This window comes from Ambystoma mexicanum (assembly GCF_040938575.1).
Source record: "Ambystoma mexicanum isolate Mex_15411 chromosome 12 unlocalized genomic scaffold, UKY_AmexF1_1 Mex_chr12_unloc.2, whole genome shotgun sequence".
Classification (NCBI taxonomy): domain Eukaryota; kingdom Metazoa; phylum Chordata; class Amphibia; order Caudata; family Ambystomatidae; genus Ambystoma; species Ambystoma mexicanum.
The window spans coordinates 4,150,684-4,163,524 of record NW_027182323.1 but is presented as its reverse complement, the minus strand read 5'-3'; the positions used below and the strand labels follow the sequence as shown (position 1 = coordinate 4,163,524).

At 44.8% G+C, this 12,841-nt stretch overlaps 1 non-coding gene across 1 annotated transcript; it reads left to right on the top strand.

The window, feature by feature from the left end:
• Positions 1–11,554: 11,554 nt before the first annotated feature.
• TRNAH-GUG (transfer RNA histidin (anticodon GUG)) lies at positions 11,555–11,626 on the top strand. Its single transcript has one exon. It is a non-coding gene; the product is annotated as a tRNA-His (tRNA).
• The last annotated feature ends 1,215 nt before the right edge of the window (positions 11,627–12,841 follow it).

Below are 12,841 nucleotides of genomic sequence, written 5' to 3'. Positions count from 1 at the left end.
TCCCCTTTATGTTGATTAAGCATCCACTCCTTCTCAGGCGGGTCTTCTCTCTTGCTCCGATACATTTTCCACAACTCCTAAACAGATAACCTTTTCTGTAACTTCTTCCCTGAGTATGCAGCATGTAAATATGTTCTCATGTGTTGCAGTACTGTTCTCGATAGTGAACCTTCTTGAGGCCAAGTCATGAGCATTTTGTCGGCCATGCCTTTCACCCACTCAGCATATTTCCTTATCTTAGGTGTGTATCTCAGTAATGTTTTGCATAGGCATAAAAGGGGAGTGTCCACCATAACACGTCATTTTTAACTGTCAGTATTACCGGTTCTTTGATATTCTGTTATTACTGTAATTAATTACAACACAACAATCAATTTGGGCAAGCATCATCAATCGCTGCCCATTTCCAAACAATTTTCCAAACAATTTCCAAGCTTACACAATAATATTCATTTACTTCTTTGTTTATGGTTCTGTCAATTCTTACTATCCTGTTTTTATTCTTGATAATCCAAGAATCATATTTTACTCTCCCTCCTATGATTGATTGGTGCCAATTACTTGTTTTTAAGGTCTGTTAATCAATCAAATGTATTACTATTGTTCTATAGTTTCAGGCTACAACTTATATTATCACAACTAATACAAAACACGTCAACTTTTTACACAAATATTTTCACAACCCCAACAAAATGTGCACCGTAATTTTTACAATAGTTTTCTCCACCTATCCAGTAAAAATATCTCATCTCAATTTTACTCAATTTTGGAGTGTGTTGTGCATCCTGTAAAGACTGGAAGGGGGTATATGTACTAACCTCTATATGGCAGAGTAGAACCATAGAGCACCCCAGCCAAGGTTCTCCATTTGGTAGCTTGGACGAACAACAAAGCTTAAGCTCTTAGGAGGTGATGCAGGCTGGTTCTTAAGTGCACTGTAGTCCCCAGGCCTCCACAAATAAAGGTCCACACACTATGTCATGTGCTAACACAGTTCTTTATATAAAAATAAGGTTCAATATATATACACAATTAATAACAGACTTTGTACTTTGGCAAATCTAATATGGCAAATATTTACAATCTCTATGTGGTACCACACTTAAATATTGACTCCTTTAAAATGCACCAACTGCTGACAGTTTCTAATGGCATACAAATCAAACAGTAATGTGCATCAGCATAGGACATAGGAAGGAAGTTAGGTTAAACAATGGCAGAATGGTTCTCTTGCTACTAAGACACAGTTCTGTGTGAGGATCCCCCAACCTGAGCAACCTGTAATAAAGTGCATTAACAAGTCCTGTCCATTAATGTTTAAATAGTCTTGTTTCCTGGTCAAAATGTTCCTCTACCCCAACATACCTGAGCTAGCACAGTTTCTTTGATGGTTCATCGACGGATCCCTTGAGGGTGGACTCCCTTTAAAGCCGGAGCCACAGGACGTCGAGATTCCTCGAAGAAATGTGAACACTAGCGTCTAGACTGAAGCTTTGATCTTCGCGTTGCTCGCCGATGATCGTTCGAGGACGTCCTGGGAAGATGAGTCATGCAGTGCACCTCAATGCAAAGAGTTTGGTACCGTAAAGAAGACTTGATGAAGAACGTAGGCCTGGCAGTGGGTGTCGAGGGTCGGCGTCAGATGTTGGCGTCAGCGATTGGGACTCGACCACGGCTGGACTTTGGATCTTCACTTGTCAGCGTCTTTGTGGAATTCGGGTGGCAGGAAACCCACCGACGGATTCTCTTTGATTCGTCAATGACCTCGACTTTCTCTGGCGGGACAAAGCGGTTAACAATGATGGCAAGGGAGTCCTTCGTTTCAATGTTCTTAGGCAAAAGGTGGAGTGGCGCGGCTCCAGTCGTCGAGCATCACAGCATCAAACTGTCCCTGTTTCAGGACAACACGACTCGACCGGCTTCCAGCGGTTATGGCGATCCTCTGAACCCCGGTCGACGTCAATGCACTTTGACGGCCTTGATGTCCGGGTGCTTCACTTCTCCGGTCAACAGCCTTTCTGGACTGGCTTCCTGGGTGCCTCGGTGAAGGTCAGCTTTTGCACGTTGTTCGCTCATAGCTCGGGGAGAGGTCTCCTAGCCAGGTCGTCCCTCGGATCAGTGCTCGACAGACTCAACAGCTTTTGGATCGGGTTGAAGTAAGCAGCAGAAATTCTTCTTCTTCCAGATGGGCTTCAAGGATAGGCAGCTACAAGTTTCAACTTCAACTTCTGAACAATTTTGTAAGTGAGAGGTCCCCATATATACAGATCCGTCCCTTAGTCACACTGCTGAGTCAAGTTCGGTCAGCCTATCAGTCAGAAGGGCAATCATGCAGACAGGCAGCCAATCAGGCTCACAGTACATTCAGGCCAATCACTTCCACCCAGACACCCATAACAAGGAATGTGGATTGGGGCAAGCACCCAGCCTTTCAGCACACCACTGCATTCATGTCAGTTTTCAGCATGGCTGTCTCATTCTTTGTGTCACGCACACAGATACCAGACACCCATAACATGAAATGCATATTGGTCACATACACCATTCACCCAAGTCCCACCCGAAGGGTGTACCCACAGCATACAGTCACTGGGAAGGATCCAGCCAGTCTGGCCAGGACTTCCCTACAATACCATATATGGTTCTTCCACCCAACAGCCAGTCAGGGGAAGGGACAAAGTCAGGGCATCCCAGGACCTTGGGAAAACAAGGTAATAGGTAATTGAAACCAAGAGGACACAGGGGCCATCTTATCTCCTATCAGGAATCCACTGATTCCTATTGCCGGGTATGGATATCCCATAATGGAGGATACTCAGAGAACCTGTCAAATTCAGCATGGAGCTTCCGCCAGCGCATACCCTGCTCTGTGGGCCATACACAGATGCCCAAAAACATACACTAGTGGTACAGGGTTGTACCCTCACCCATGGGTGGCATAAGGGTATCCGAAGGGTCTCTGTTCACCACAACCAAAAAGAGGAAGAGCTGCACTTCCAGGAGTCCCACATGGACTCCTGTGCAGAAAACCACACAGAACACACATGTTAAGGGAGTACAGGACAAAGACATGGAGGTCCCGTCCCTCCAATGCATTTCCAGCATCACACATCCTTCTTTGGCTTAGCTGCAGGAATCGTTTAAAATATACTCTGTTATGGAGTTTGATGCAATCCCTTCTATTCTCCTTGAGATTAGGAAACAAGGTATCTCTCCTTAATTAAATTTCGTTCCCCCACTATATGTACATACAATGACAATGCGATCCCTCCCTTTTATTTGCCACTTTCGATGCTTCTACTTACGTCCGTTCTTCATTTCTAGACTTTGAGTATTGACTCTTCCTCAACCGACCACTACGCCTTCTGTCAGCTGGGGTACCTGCGGGGAACGTACAGGAAATTCTTTAAAAGGGCACCTTGTCTCTGGTTACACGTGTTATTTTCTCCCACTCCACAGCAAACTCTGCTGTCTTCGGGCTGATGGTGGAAGTCATCAAGTATCTGAGGGTCTCGGTCTGGATCTGGATCTAGAACCATCCGCACTGCTACCAAAATGTGCAGTAGCACCTGGAGCGTATCAAGTGCTAGATGGGATTACAGCAATAACTGATTTCAGGCCCAAATGACCAGACAGACTCAAAGAATATCGCAAAGTACTTCTTTATTATCAGTTCAATAAAGTAGGGAAATCTGACAAACATAACAAATCGAAGCTCACACACTCTTGAATACATTTCAGTTACACAAGGGCTTAATACCATAATATACGCCGGCTATGGCGTCATCCTACATGGCAAATAGTAAAAACCTATCAGGCGGAGGGATAGGTTAAGGGAACATATATACCCATAGCTTATTTAAGAGTTAATAATATCATTGGCTGCCCTTTATCAAGTAGGCACACCTCGAGCTACCTCTAACTACGTGTAATAGTAGATAATAGAAGAATAGCAGCAGAGGAATATGCCTTTCTGGTCTTGCACCAGCTATGAGTAGACCATGATTTTGTCCATCTTATCCTTTTATTTAGTGCTATTGGATTCAATTATGCTGGGTGCTATTACTCTCCTTGGCCTCCGGAGACTTGGTTGCTCCATCTTGCATATTCTTTCTATCTTTAATTGTCCAATATTTGGCACTCGCAAATGTTTACTCATTTGCTTAATCTAAGAGAAATATGTCCTACATACATGGCTTATCCTCTTCGACTCCTTTTGTACCTTGCAGTTGCCTCTTGCTTCGGCATCCTTGATCTTAAGCCAAACAAATATTCTTTGTTCTTGCACGAATTTGTATTTCAATGCCTGTCAGCTCTGCAGCCTTGGTCTCTCTCCTTGGGGCTTTTAGCTTACTGTTATACAAAAGCAACATCCATCTTTTCATCATGGCTGTTTTACTTGCTTTATATTTCCTAAGTTTAGCAAGCTTCTACATGTCTCATCTACCTTGCTTTTCTGCGTACATACATCTACTGCATCTCTTCTTACTTATCTTCCCAGGATATATGATTTCTTCGTATTCGCATGGATGTTCACTTTGTGACTTCAGTCACATCTTCTTTCATTGACGTTTCATATATCGTTTCAGTGTGCCCTCGTCTCTTCTCTTCATGATGCCATTTTACATCTGTCAGACTTTTCTTATAGTTCTTCTATTTCCATTGGTGTCTGCAGACTTCCTTCTACCACTTCAGTTCGAAGGTATATTCAGTATGGTTGATAGAGCGCATAACATCTTTTATTTCTTCTGTGCGATATTGGGGTGAAACTAGATGTCATGCACAGTGCTTTCTTAATGTTTTCTCCTCCAATATGACAGATGTGACGGGGTGGGCTCCATGAGTATGGTGAACACCTGCTTCTCTACATATCAAAAACAGAAGTGGTGTGTGCTTCCGGTCTAGGTTTGATGGTCATTTAGCAAATAGCAAAGCGTGTTCTGCTATCACGAAAGGATTTCTGTTCTGCAGGAGTATAAGAATGGGTAGTGGCTAAAACGCCTACTCCGCCCCCACACTTCTACAAATCAGTAGTGATCACAACCATAAAGGTAAAGCAGGAACATCTAAGAAATATACCTCCACCTTTTGTGGTAACGTGGGCCGAGGGAGTGCTACACTCTCAAAAGGGGTGTGCATGTGATTCAGCAGCAACCAAAACAGCAATGTAGCACAGTTCATAAATAAAAGAATGTGCAAAGATGTATAAAAATATAAATAATTTACCAAACAAATCAATTGTACAAATAACTATTAAAAACACTGTCCTCGCACATCTATGTGGACGATTGCCAACTTTATATTTCTTTTTCTGCTTTCTCAGACATTATATACTCTATTTCTAACTATCTTCTGTCTATTCAAACTTGGAGGATGCACTCTCACTTTCTTCACTTAAATGCCTCCAAGACTGAAATTCTCTTCTTTCTTTCTCTTCTATTGCCTCTCATATTTCCCCCCTCCACTAACTTTCCTCCTGCCTCTCTTACTTTTACTCCGACAGCCCGTAACCTGGGTGTCATCGTTGATTCTTCACTTTCCTTTTCCTCAAACATTTCTAATATTGCACGCGCTTGTCATTTTCAACTCTTTAATATGCGTAAAGCTCGTCCTTTTCTTAGTTTTCATGCCTGTAAACTTCTTATTACTTCTCTAATCTTTCCTCGTCCTGACTATTGTTCGTGTCTTCTCGTTGGCCTTCATGCTTCTCGTCTTGCTCCTTTGATTCTTGTTTAATTCCTCCATTCAGACTCTTTGCTCTATTCCTCATCCGTCTCCTATCTCTCCTCTTCACTCTCTACAATGGCTATCCTTTGAACTCTGTCTACAGTTTTGTTTCCTCTGCATCACTTTTAAATGTCTCCACGGTTCTGGCCCAGCCTTATCTTTGCTCTTTGGTCTCTTTATTTGTTCCTTCTCTGTCTCTTCACTCTGAGTCACAATATCTGTTGACTGTTCCTAAGCCCCCATGTGGCCAATCTCGCGTTGGTGCATTCTGTTTACTCGCCCCAAACGCTAGAATGCTCTGGCCCTACATATCAGATCTATTCCCTGTTATGCTATTTCCCGCTCGCACCTTCAAAACGACCTACCTTCTACTATGACCTAATTGTTCTTGTTTTGGCTTGTTATTTTTTAAACATATTTTTGTACTGTTTTTTTGTGTACAGCACTTTGGCGAAAGTGCCCTATAAATAAAATACAAATATTATAAAAACCCACCTCTGCAAAAGAAATGCAGGACAAGACTGCAGTCTAGATATTTTGTTTAGGGGAGAGAAGGCAAACATATTTTGAAAAGGATATGTTAGGAAAGAGAAATGTGCATCAAGGGTGGCTTACTACCCTCTAAAAAAGTGGACCATGGGGACAAGACCTCTCAAAGTACCTTATTCCAAAGTGTGGCAGCTCGTCAAAGTCGAACCAGGCTTCAAGTTAAACTGCGTTGCAAGTCAAACCATGTTTAGGTGCGGCGTGTCGAGCTAGTTCAAGTCAATTGTGGACCTGAATTATCACCGAATGGGCCTTAAATCCCATGAGAATGATCTTGAAAACACAGTATGTGAGCAAACTCACGACCACACGGAATTAGTGAAGCGAGTTGGAGGCATGGAAGAGCACCTCAAGCATATCTGGACGAAACAAGCTGGCCTAGAAAATATGTCGAGAAGAACCAATGTGTGCCTTCGGGGGGTCCCACGCCACGTCCAAGGCCACAAACTGGCTGAATACATGAGAGACGTCTTTAAGTCTCTGCTAGAGCTCCTAGATTCTAAAGAGCTAGTCCTGGACAGGACCCACAAGGTCTTTTCCTCTGCACAACAGAGACGCAATCTTCTGCCAGACGTCTTCTGCCGTGTCCACTTCTTTCACCACAAAGGCCGATTATGGTCACGGCTCGAAGGCCGGAGCCGGTAGTCCTTCGAGGGCTTCCCTCGGTCGGTTCCTGGACCTTTCACTGTATACTTTGCCTAACCGCCGACACTTGCAGAAGGTCACCTACTGGTTACAGTCACAAAAGGTTTGCTATCGCTGGGGGTTCTTTTGTAAATTTATCTTTAACATTCACAATCACCATTACATCATTGGCTCAGAAGACGAGGCAAAGGAGCTGATTGAAGAGGTGGATGTGGCCCGCTTCTCAGAGGTTCGGGAGCCAGATAATGCCTATTTTGGGCCCCACTCCTAGAGACAAGAGGAGGAAACACAAAGTGCGGCATGTACCGATGGATCGAACACCTCCATCTGGAGCCACACTGGACTCGAGGCCACCGGACTGATCTTGAGGCGTCGAGAGACTTTCGCTGGCAGAGAGGGGTCCAGACGCAAAATATGAGGGCTTCTGAGATGTGTTCACTGAAGAATTGCCCACTGGAAGGACATCAACCTAGTACGCTTCTTTATTGCTATAAGTCGATGAGGAGGGGCTTGGCGCACTTTCGGGAGCCCTGAGCAGATAACACCCGTTACTGTCGACTTTATGTCATGATTGAAACTTTTTAGACAACTTTTTCAATGCTTATTTTTGTTTTATTTGGGTTTTAATCTTGAGAATTTGTATTTGTCTTGTAACACACAACTTGACCAGATGCCTTTGTTGAGGGATTGGATCCTGGCCTATGGCGAAGATCGGCTAGTAAGCGCCTTGTAGTCTTACCTGAGCGGGTTCATGATGGGGACCTCTGACATAGTCTGTATTACCCTGGACTAGTTGTGAAATACATTTTGTGACTTTCTAGATATTTTGTGTCATTCCTTGTTGTTGTTTTTTGAAATAATGTATATACTATATTACTCGCACTACCCTTTTGCCCTAGCACGTTTGTAATACTGTTGTTAGCCACTATTGAATCACGTTACAATATTGTGTAGAAATGATGCACGATCATTGAGACTTATGCTCAAATTAATTATAATGCTTGATTGAATCAAGACAAATAACGTGTCACCTAACAATCTCAAATTCCTTGAATACGATGCTAACATGTAACGAATTGAATACTCATAAAGAAATTAAAAAATAGATTTTAAATTAACCACTGGTAGGAACATCTCCTCTTGTGTGTGGATTAGTTATGATCAGACAGGCTTCATACAAAAAAAGAACAATATTCGCAGAGTAGTGGACCTCATAGCGCTGGCCCCTCAAAGCCCGGGGAAAGTTTCATTGTTGTCCCTTGACGCTCACTGAGTGTTTGATAGTATGTCTTGGGACTATTTGAAATTGTTACTCCCAGCCTTCGGCTTCAGCCTGCGCCTCACCAAACTGGTGCTTCCAAATTTCCAGCCCCTCGCATTAGAGTCAACTCTCGCTGTCCTCCCTGGTATTCCAAGGTAAAGTGACTAGACAACAATGTACCCTATAACCCCTGGTGTTTGCCCTAGCTATAGAGCTGCTAGCCCAAAGCATTCGCCTCCATCCTGACACTCATAGCTTTGTGTATGGGGGGAAAATGTCACAAGTTAGCATTATGCGCAGATGATGTGTTGTGCTGTTTGAATGACTCGCTCACTTCTCTGCCAGTTCTCATGGGCTTCTTACCCCAATTTACTAAAGTCCCAGGGTTTGAGATAAGCTATGAGAAATCAGTTGGTATAGGTTTGACCAGAAATGCCAGTGGCATTGGCAACCCTAAGGGAAGCATTTCCTTTTTGATGGACGGACAGAACCTTCTCCTATCTGGGAGTGCATCTAACCCCCACCCACTCAGGTCTACTGAAGGCTAATGTCCTGGGGTTGTGGAGAGAAGCCAAGGAGCTTCCTTAAAGGTGGGACTCACAGGTGATATGATATGATTGGTTATCGTGGACCCAAGGATCGAACCTGTGTGGCTCCATGTCCAAGGCGAGCACGTTGCCGCTGAGCTATCACAGGTGATCTCGTGGTTAGGCCGCATTTGTGCTGTCAACATGACTCTCCTTCCAAAGCTGCTGTATATGTTTCAAGCACTGCTTGCGCTTATCCCAGAACGCGAATTACTTGACCTGCAAAAAGCAGTTGGGCAGGTCATCTGGCAGTGCAAAAGACCACGTATTTCTTGCAAGCGCCTTACAAGAAGGAAAATGCTGGGTGGGCTGGGTGTTCCATCAATTCCAAGGTATTTTCGGGCCTCTCAGGTCGCCTCTATGTTGGGTTGGGCAGGGGCTGGGAAGACTCCTAAATGGAAAGATATAGAATAAGCTGCTTCTCTTTTCCCGTTGAACCATCTTCCATTCCTCCCTAAAGAAACGCGGCGTCGGCATGGTACAATGCTGATTACCACATTAGTGACTCTTCAGAATTGTGATAAAGCATGGGTGCAGAGAGAGTTTAAATCGGGGCTGGGTTCGCTTTCCCCAATCACCCAAAACCCAGGATTCACACCGGGAATGCAGGCCCAAAACTTTCAGCGCTGGAAGTCCGGTGAACTCTTGGGACTACAGGCTCTCCATAATGAGACATAGCCCCTGACCTTTGTCAAGCTTAAGGAGAAGTTCAACCTTCTTGAATCGGAGAGCTTTCGATGGGGCCAATTGCACCATTAGGCGACTAATAATGTAGTTCGGCAGGCTGGGTCCTGTGCCCCAACAGACATCGAACTCAAAGTGTTGGAAGGGCAAAGCTCACATAAAGTAGCTAGATGTCATAGGCTTTTGGAAAACGCTGACCCTGAGGAAAAGTTCCCCTTTATGTGGAAATAGGAAAATAAATGAGGCCTGGAATTTTCCGGAGAATCCTGGTTAAAGATCTGGGCGAGAGCACATAAAAGTTCACGTTGTATGCTTGTTAAAGAGTGGGTGCTCAAATTGTGCTTTCGTTGGTACCTGTCCCTGCAGCACCTGCATGCCATCCATTCTACGTATTCCGACAGAGCCTGGCATGGATGTGGGCAATTGGGAGGCCTGGTCCACATGTGGTGGCATTGCCCCGTTATACAGTCATGTTGGTTGGAGATCCGGTTTGAAATTAAAGAGATCACAGGTACCCTTCTCCTCCCTTGTGACACATTTTATATTTTAGGATATTATCAATCGCAATCACACATCATCTTTATTCCTCGTGCCTTGTTCTTCCCCCTTAGTCATCGTCCTTTTGGCTTATGTCACATCATGTTGATATTTTTTCACATATCCTTATTACTTCAAAGACATATGACAGGGCAGGACAATGAAGCCCTGGTGGAGCAGAGGGGCACAGCCAAGATCAACAGTAGTGTTCAGGATCTGTGCCTCATCCAGGCCCACACTGAGGTACAGACCCTCAAAGATCACACTACCAGTGGGTTGACTGTGTGTGCACTGCAGGGAAGGCGCCAGACCTTTCAACTTTTTCGGTTGATAGAAGCCCTGGGCATCAGCCGAGGCCCCAGCAATTGCCCCCATCTTGGCTACCAGCAGTCTTATGGCACTGCAATATAGGCCTTTAATTTGGGACTTTCAATGTGCACTTTAGCAGCACGCACATTAAACAATCCATTTGTTGGAGCTCTTCAGAGTATCTGTCACCTGTCTCTGGCCTCTTCCGAGCCTTTTTACTCTGGTTTCTCTACCATAGCCCGGGGCCCTTGCTGACAAAGAAGAATTAATCGCTTTGCAATGGACGTTTGGTGTTTCAGCTCCCTGCTGGATGGCTGTCTTCTGGGAATCCGCGGCTATTAGCCCCTGGCTGTATTTATGTGCATTCATTATAATGTTTGCACCCCACCATCAAGTTGACATGGGGCCCCCACACGCTGTGACAGATCTTCAGCCCATAGTGACCGTATAATGCATTGACTCTGTGTTACACAACAACACATATTGCCCATGTGTAGTGGATTCTAAATAAATAGAACACATATGGAACATAACTTCCAAGACACATGGAAAGGGACATGTTTTTTTTTTTGCATGCGTGGAATGGTGGAGCAAGGGTGGCCGCGAACGCCGAAGAAAGAGGAAACAAGCTCGTTTTCCGTTTAAACAAAAATAAGTAGTGCAAGTGTGTCGAAGCTTCGTCGGGGAGGGGCCGTCATTTTACGCCTCCCACTTTGATGTCCCTTTTCTATCTTTATAATTTTGACTACAAATCGTGCTATCACCAGCGCAGCCAGCATCTCCCCAGTTCTCTTTCGCACTGCAACTGGGAAAACATTTTATAACAAGTTCAGTCTAAACTAAACCAAGCCGTAGAAGCCTGTGAAAATGATTGCAGTGAGATCAGGGGTACAGCCACATTAATAACAGTAACCCCACAGTTTAACTTTCAACCATGTCTTCCATGTGATCGGCTTTCGGGCCTTGCAGCAGCCAGGAGAATGTTTTCCATTTAGGTATATTTAGTAGAATTCACGATGATGACCTGGACTCCAGTTTTCACCCACCACTGTCTTCTGATGAGGGTATGAATTTGCAAGTTGTTGCTGTTAATGTTTCGTTGGAGTGTGTTGTATTATTTCAGAAGTTTACATGAAAAGATTAGGAATCCATTGGCTTATTGTGCTAAGTATTACAACTCATGGAACGTCATACATCACAAAATATGGGACGGTTTTCAAAGCTGCAAACAACGAAACGCTCACAACCCAAGTAGCTCGCCGTGATCGTATAGTGGTTAGTACTCTGCGTTGTGGCCGCAGCAACCTCGGTTCGAATCCGAGTCACGGCATTGCGGTGAAAAGCAATGTCACGGCAATTGGGTGAAGCTTTTATTGCTTTTTGGAGTTTCACATTGAAAACATTGAAAGTAATTATGAAAAAATATAATGCATCGTATTACTCGTATTCATCTTAAAAAACGTGGTATTTACACCGAAAACCTTATTTTTCTTAACAATCACTCCACATTAAAATGTTTTAACATATTTTTACGTGGGGTGAGGGGGGTCATAAAACGTATTTGAGCACCATCTAGTTACAGTGGGGCTTATTTTCGAGTTCCCAATTAATTAACAGCAGAGACATGTTACATTTAGCATAGATAGGTCCCCCAAATATTCGTCATTTGAAAATGGTGAGGGCAAAAGGCGGCGTTCATGCTAGTACCTTTCTCCTCTGATTTTGCATTCTACCGTAAATGCACAAAAGAGATCAGTGTCTTTGGAAACAAGATGGTGTGATGGTGTGGGGCGATGGCAGGCCCCACCTGTAGGCACACGCACACACGCAGCGCGCGCGCTAAGAGACACGCCGGAGACGTGTTGCTGCTCTGGTCTCCGGCGCGAACTGCCGGCCGGGACCGTATTTATTGAAAACGCGCATGCGCGAGCCTCGTTATGGGCCGCGCATGCGTTGAACCGCGTATTACTACGCAACATCCCTCCTTTTTCCCCAAACAACGAACAGTGATCAACAGTATAACTTAACAACATATTCTTCAACCATAAATATTCCAACACGACCTAGATGCCTAGGCAGGGTCCATAATAAAGTCTTGGAACCTCTGCAGCGGTTTGCGCCCCGCCTGGCTCGGGTACTTGCGTGCCTCGGCCGGAGGCATCTCTTGTGTCCCTTGAGTCTCGGCCAGTCCATCAGGTCTCAGGGGCGGTTCATCGCTCAGCTCAGGTGCCGGAGGGTCGACTTCATCAGTTTCGGCAGACCCCACCCGTTTGAAAAACGAGACATTCCGGGTGACAGTTCCACGTGCGTTGGCCGCTGTGACCATCGAGCCCTTCACATGTGTCACCCCCAGGGGCTGGGTTTCATAGGTTAACGATAACTTTCCTTCTGCTCTTCTGTTTCGCACCAATACGGTATCCCCCATCGCAATCGGCCTCTCCGAGAGCTTCCTCCTGATCGTTTCCTTTTCATTCCTCACTGCCCTCTCCGTTCGCACTTGATCCTTTTCAATCTCCCCCAGATGGCAGCCGTCCATTTCGGGCAA